The following is a 7,267-nucleotide window of genomic DNA, read 5'->3' as shown; positions in this document are numbered from 1 at the left end:
CAGATATATAGCCAGGAGTGGAATTGCTGGGTCATATGGCAGCTCTATTTTCAGTTTTCTGAGGAACCTCCACACTGTTCTCCATAGTGGCTGCACCAATTTACATTCCCACCCACAGTGAACTAGGGTTCCCTTTTCTCTATATCCTTTCCAACATTTGTTATTTGTGGTCTTTTTGATGATAGTCATTCTGACAGGTGTGAGGTGATATCTCATTGGGATTTGGATTTGCCTTTCTCTAATAATTAGCAATGTAGAGAATCTTTTCATGTGCCTGTTGGCTATCTGTATGTCTTCTTCAGAAAAATGTCTATTCAGGTCTTCTGCCAATTTTTCAATCCGGTTGATTTTTTTTTTTTTTTTGATATTGAGTCATATGAGCTGTTTATATATTTCGGATATTAGCTGCTATCCGTCATATCATTTGCAAATAGAGAAATCCTGCTTTAGATAGAAGGAAATGGATGTGGCGGTATATATGATCCAGATGGGCAGGTGGTCAGGTGTAGCTGTGCAGGCTGTGCACTGACCAAGTCCAATAGATGCTAGTCACATTGCCTCTGATGAAAGCGGGCCTCTTGGAGTTGTGCAGTGCAACAGCCTTGCAGGTAGAGGGATAAGTACAAGCAAAGACCCAAAGGCAGAACAGTTTGTGTGAGGTTTGGCTTGAAGATAAGGTGCTTGGAGGGGATTGGAAAGGAGTAAAAAGTTAGGGTTGGTTCTAGGATCTAGGACTTTGTTCTGTAAGCACTGGGGAGCCATTGAAGGCTTTGGAAAATAAAATGAAAAGATCTGGGATGTGCTTTGGAAAGACACAGATCATGAACTGAGCCCTCTCATCTTTCACGTGCCCAGGCTACCCTGAGGCCCTGTTTTTGTAACATGTAATAAATGAAGCATGGTTCTTTAACATTAGAATGATTTTTTCATTTGCGGTGACAATGAAACCAAAGGAAGGGAAAGGATTGTAAACTGGAAAGCTTCCTGAGGATGACTCTCTGAGGGCAGAGAACAGAGATTTAGGTATTTGCTGTCAAGGTGACGGGACCATGATCAGGAGGCTGCTCTGGTGAGTATCTGGGTGGCTGACAGGCAGAGTTAAGGGCATTACACTGAGAATTAGCTGTGCTGGGCCCTAGTCTCTCCCTGCTACCTCTTGGGGCTCTGGGCAGTCCACACCCATACCCTGGCTCCCAGTCTCCCCAGCTTTAAACTGTGTATTTCCCCATCTTGTTGTGGTGAAGTCCATATAGTGGGTAAAAGTGATGATGGACTAATCAGTTATGGGGTGAGGACCTGCAGGTTTTATTTACTATTAAAATGTATTTCATTGGTCGATGACTTACAAGGCGGTGCAGCGTGACCGTCAAGCATGTAGCCTCTGGAGTTGCCTTCCCAATTAGAAACCAACACTGCTCCCTAGTAAGTGGGGACCTTCAGCTGAAGAACGAACATTTCTGTGCTTCAGTTTTCTAAACCTTTTTCTTTTTTAAAAAAAATATTTATTTGGCCGCACCGGGTCTTGGTTGCGGCACACGGGATCTTCATTGAGGCATGCAGGATCTTTAGCTGTGGCACGTGGCATCTTTTCGTTGAGGCATGGGGGTGGGCTCTTAGTTGCGGCACGTGGGATCTATTTCCCTGACCAGGGATCGAACCCGGGCCCACTGCATTGGCAGCGTGGAGTCTTTACCACTGGACCACCAGGGAAGTCCCAAGTTTTCTAAACCTTTGCATCAGTGGGGATAGTACCACCTTGTAGAGTTATTATGAAAATTAAACGAGTTAATAAATGTAAAATACTTAAATAGTAGCTGGCAGAAAGTAAATGCTCAATAAAATATTTGGTATTTTGATCATCATCATCATCATTATTTTCATCAGTCTCTTTTCTGTGCTTATGCTTTAGGGTTTGAGAGGTGACCTTTGAGAACCAGTTGATGCGTCCTGTGTAAAAGATACTTAACAGATTAAACACAGGGAATGATTCTGACCTAGTCTCTGAAGCAGCTTGTTTCTTTATCTGCTGTTTTTATTCATCATCACCATTGTGCATCTTCTCTGAGCGTTTATTGAACACGAGGGTCAGTCTCTGGGAGTTAATGTTTCCCTGAATCGAACCCATTAGAGATGAGCTGCCCTCCCATTTCTCATCTGGCATTGGGGGTGCAGCAGGGGGAACCCAGTCAACTCAGAGTGGAAACAGCCATTGGCAGCTGGGTCCCAGCAGGCTGGAAGGAAATGTCTTTGGTTATGCCCAATAAGTATAAAAAACTAAAACAGAAAAAAAAAAAAACCCTAATTTGGACAAAGTGATTTAAATTTGTGTGTTTTGAAGGGACCTGGAATAGGTTAGAGGAGGGAGCTGACAAATCTGTGTCTCTGGAAAATATGAGCCGAAGCTTTATCCAGAGCTATAGGCATTCACAGCACTCCCTGCAGGAGGAAGCTTGTCACCTCATCTTGCTGTGCTTAAGTCCATGTATAATAGATAAAAGTGGTGCTGGACCAACCAGCTGTGTGTGGGGCAAAGATCTGCTGGTTGTATTTACTACTAAAGTGTTTATTTCATCAGTCGATGGTTTACACGAGTGCTAGAATACAGAGCAACTGACAAAAACCATCTCTCCCTCTCAAAGATGAAATATTTGAACCCATTGTTCCAAAGGTTTTGGTAAACCCTGGGTGACCAACTGGAGTTGTCACCTGTCTTGGGTGAAGTGTAAACGAGGCTGAAGGGAGTTCCTCACATGGACTTCAGAATTGCCTCGGTAAGACCCAGCTGTTACCTGGCCCTCCACCGCTGTATCTCATTTAAATCCACACAGGGAAAACTCCCCTGCCGCAAAACTGGGTCCTTTCTGGCAAATCTTGTCAGCATTCAGATGGCGAGATAATGCCAGATTCACCCTGGGAAACTCTCCCGGGCTGGCCTTCCTTGAGTCAAGCCCTATGTGACCCCACCTTGGGGCCATGACCTTACATGGCCACTGGGTGTCGCTGTGCCACTGAGCTGGGCCACAGAGAGCATTTATCTGGCTGTTAAAAAACCCTGCCTCTTAAGGAAAACAGTGGAACGTGACAGTTGGGTAACTACTCAGATGGGTCTTAATTATAATGCAAACCTTGTCAAAAATATGATGTTTACTGTAGGAAGCATTTTACATGACTAACTTTCACATGCTAGGAGATATTTTAGATCCAGTTTCAAACAAAATAAAAAGAAGAAAAGGAAGGCAAGAGAAAAGCCGAATGAACATGCCTGATTCCTAATCCCCCAAATTATGATATTCTGATATATTATGTGGTTGTATTGTGGGATGATGAACGCCAGGATGGATTTTTTTCCTTCTTTTTTTTTTTTTTTTTGGTTTCTGACAGCTTTTATTCCCCCCCAGCCTCTTCCAAGAGCCACAGAAAAATGTTTTTCAAATGAACACAGGCCAGGATGTGTCACCCCGTGATGGATTGCTCTCTCCGGTTCAGCTTTTGATAATTAAGTTCTACTCTTCACAGACGAAGGCTATTCTGCCAAATCCGAAATACCCTGGAAAATGTAGAATTCGAACCTTATGAGAGCAAAGATTAAAAGAGCTAAATATATATGCATGTCGTTTGGCTAGGTGGTGGCGTGGGCTGCAGAGAGGGGGTGTGATTCGATATACTAATCCCTATAGGGACACATGGCGAGGAAAAACGGGGAATATTTACACACAGGGACAAGGTTGAATTAAGAGTAAGAAGATGACTTAAATAAAAAAGAAGAACATTTAGGACGAACATCACTATAATAGCCCTGACTGACGGGGGTCAATGAGGGTCTCAAAGGGGAAATATTAGATACTCCAAAGCTTGAGACATTTCATATAGGTTTATCCTAAACACGGGTTGGCAGTACTATACAGAGACTAAAAAAACCCTCCTGGTCCCCTAGGGGTGGGGCAGGTTTTGTTAAAACTCTGACTTCTGTCTCTATAAGTCTTTCGTTTGGCGCCTCAAGGTTATACACCATTAAATACAATTTGCTAACTGGAATCTTCAAGCCCTGAAGGCTGGTTCTGAATCACGAGCTGGGGAATCCATGTGGCCGCTCCAAAAGTCTACCATGAAGTCCTGGCTGAGGTAGAGGGGGCCCGTGCAACCCCATGCGGACAGCATCGCACGCACGCACATTGGCCTGGAGGCCACCATCTTGTTTTGCTGCACTTGTGGTTCAGCCGCTACACTCAGGCTGTGACTGGTGGAGACTAGCCCATCCTTTCACCATGGATCAACACCACGGACCACAAGCAACAGGAGTGGCTGAGTGATTTATTAGAAGAGACTGCAAAAGATACTTTAAAAGCAAACTCCCTCACTCGGCAGTGTAATGTACCAAGGGGGGCAGCAGAAAGGCCAATAACCCATGTAGCCATTACATTCTTGGCAGGGAGCACCCTCTTAGTTGGCTCGCTCAAGTGGGCAGGAGCTGGGTTTCACAAACCATTCCTATCTTGAGGACTCCCGGTGTTCATTTGATCGCCCTGAAAGCTGGATCCTTATCTGCCCCAGTAATTTATCTCTCTGGAAGGAGAAAGCAGGGGCAAAGACAGATACAATTGATAAACACACTATTTTGCAGTGTACAATTAGCCTCAGTTAAATGTTAAAGTGCTACTGACGGGGGCTGCCTTTTTGCTGTGAAACAGATATTTTAAACTAACCCCAACTGGACTTAGTTCTCCGCCAACCCAATCACTTTCTGCCTGCAGTAGTGGTGGAGAGACACTTACGTTTGGCCAATGGGAAATTTCTCAAGTCTAGAGGGAGGATGAGGGGGATAGAGATGAAAGAGGGCACGGTCAGGCCAGGTCTCTTTCCTCTTTGCCAAGAAGCTCTTGGATTTTGCATCCAATTTTTTTTTTTTTTTTTGCATCCGATTGCAAACCTGGCCTTAAGGGCAGTCTGGCCTGACCCTGGGCTCAAGGAGAGTGAGATAGCTTAAACCTGCTTTCTGTCAGAACTCCCTCCCCACCGAGACGGCTTGGTGGGAACCCAGAGATAAAAAATGGGAACTGACTTCTTGCATGGGGCAGGAAAACAGCAGGAGGAAAAGAGGCTTCCTGCCCCTCTCTGTCAGCCGATAAGCCTAATTGGCCAGGTCTGCTGCTGCGTGTTGATTACACCTCCTAACGAAACACCATTGATTGGCACATGGTGTAACAGTGGCCCCCCCCTTGGGCAGTTCCCACCCCTGTTATTTGGACAGCAACCTCTTCCTGTGGTACGGGCTTCCTAGCATTATAAATTGGGTCAAAGGTGAGAAACATGCACTCATCTTGGGGACATCAGAGCAATTTCTGATTACTTTAAGACCCAGCATGTTACCTCTTTTGAGCAGAAAAGATGCCTTAATTGGATTCAGGAAGTACTGAGTTACTAATACTGTTCTGATGGTGGTTTATGTTTTCATTAAGCCTCAGAATTAAGACCAAGGCTGTTCAGCGATCCCAAGCCCATGTGGCCAGGCTGGCGAGCAGCCTGGGCAGGCACAAGACACACACACAGGCTCTCAGGGCTGAGATGGGAAAGCAGAGGAAGGGATGTTCAGGGAGCTGTCTCAAGCCATAGAACACTGTGGTTCTAGCTGAATGAGCCCGGGCAAGTCACCTTACTTCTCTGAGCCTCCATCTCCTCATCTGTAAAATGGAGATAGTAATGGTACTTACGTAAAAAGACTGTTGCAAGAATTAAATTATACCTCCCCCCGTCCCTGTCATTCCTCAACTCAAGACCAGATTTTGACCTAAAGGGGCACAAACATTGAAAACATTATGGATATGGGGACTGCAGAGGGAACACAAAGAGCTTCTTGCCGTGTCTTGAGATCATTCTGAAAGCAATATGGCACCACTTGGTCAACTTAAGTATACGTATAACCCAAGGCCCAGTTGTTCTGACGCTGTGTATATGGTCCCATGGAAATTCCCACACAGGTCATTGTAAAGAGCTATCGAGAGGAAATCCATGGCATTATATTTTCTGGTGGCGGAGACTTGCGGGCAATCTGGGCTCCCCCTTAGGAAAATTGAGAATGCCCACCATAGAGAATTGAGAAATGGAGCAACAGACGTAGTAAACACACAGCAGAGGGGCTGGGGTTTTAATGCATGGTGTGATGGTGAGAAGGTAAGAAATATGATGAGAATATGCAATGTGATGCCATTATGTAAATTAACTATACATCCACACCAAGAATACATGTGTAAGGGCACATGCAGTCATGAAGATACACTTTAGAGGGGCTGACTATAGGGGCAGAGGACAATGGATATTAATAGGAATAATCAGATAACCAAATAAATACAATGAAGTGGGTCTTGCCCAGATGGATAATGGCAATGTATGGTAACCGAAGATAAATAAAATTAACTCACCCCTCCACCCTGCCCCTGAGTTTCACATAGAAGATTTATTACCCCCACAGATTATGAAAAGTAAAAAGATTGTATATTCTTACATTATACCACATATGCAGCAATGTAACGTATTATCTATATCTATATCTATATATACATTAAACTATGAACTAAGTGGAGAAAAGTTTCATAAAGTTATGCTTTTTTCCCCATTTAAAAGACTTTTTTGGGAATAATTTTGGAATAATCCAAAAGATTATTTTGGAATAATTTTAGATTAATAGAAAAGTTGCAAAGAAAGTACAGTCACTTCCTGTAGACCCTTTATCCAACTTCCCCCAGTGATAGCATCTTACAGAATCAGGGTATATTCGTCACAACCCAGAAACCAACATCAGTACATTACTATTAACTAAACTCCAGACTTTATTCGAATTTCACCATTTCCCCACTAATGTGGAATATAGGAGACTGCATTACATTTAGATGTCAAGTCTCCTCCAATCTGTGACAGTTTCTCAGTCTTTCCTTGTTTTGCTCGACTTGGTGGTTTTGAGGAGTACAGGTCAGGTAGTTTGGAGAATGGCCCTCGCTTTTAATTTGTCTGATGTTTTCTCATGATTAGACTGGGGCTATGGGTTTTGTGTAAGAATATCACAGAGGTGAAATACCCTTTTGTAACATGATGTCAGGGGCATACAATGTCAACGTGATTTTTTTCACCTGGGACACGAACCACTTGGTAAAGGTGGTATCTGCCAGGTTCCTCCACTGTAAAGTTAGTATTTTTCTTTTTTTATACTCAATTATTTGGAAACAAGTCACTGAGTCCATATTCAACAAGGGGGGAATTAAGCTCCACTTCATGG

The 7,267-nt window shown here is 43.8% G+C and overlaps 1 non-coding gene across 1 annotated transcript; it reads right to left on the bottom strand.

Moving 5' to 3' along the window:
* Positions 1–1,637: 1,637 nt before the first annotated feature.
* TRNAG-GCC (transfer RNA glycine (anticodon GCC)) lies at positions 1,638–1,710 on the bottom strand. Its single transcript has one exon. It is a non-coding gene; the product is annotated as a tRNA-Gly (tRNA).
* Between the last annotated feature and the right edge of the window lie 5,557 nt (positions 1,711–7,267).

The sequence above is a fragment of the Physeter macrocephalus genome, chromosome 17 (assembly GCF_002837175.3).
Source record: "Physeter macrocephalus isolate SW-GA chromosome 17, ASM283717v5, whole genome shotgun sequence".
Classification (NCBI taxonomy): Eukaryota; Metazoa; Chordata; class Mammalia; order Artiodactyla; family Physeteridae; genus Physeter; species Physeter macrocephalus.
The sequence above is the reverse complement of the archived record's forward strand: the minus strand, read 5'-3'. Positions and strand labels throughout refer to the sequence as shown.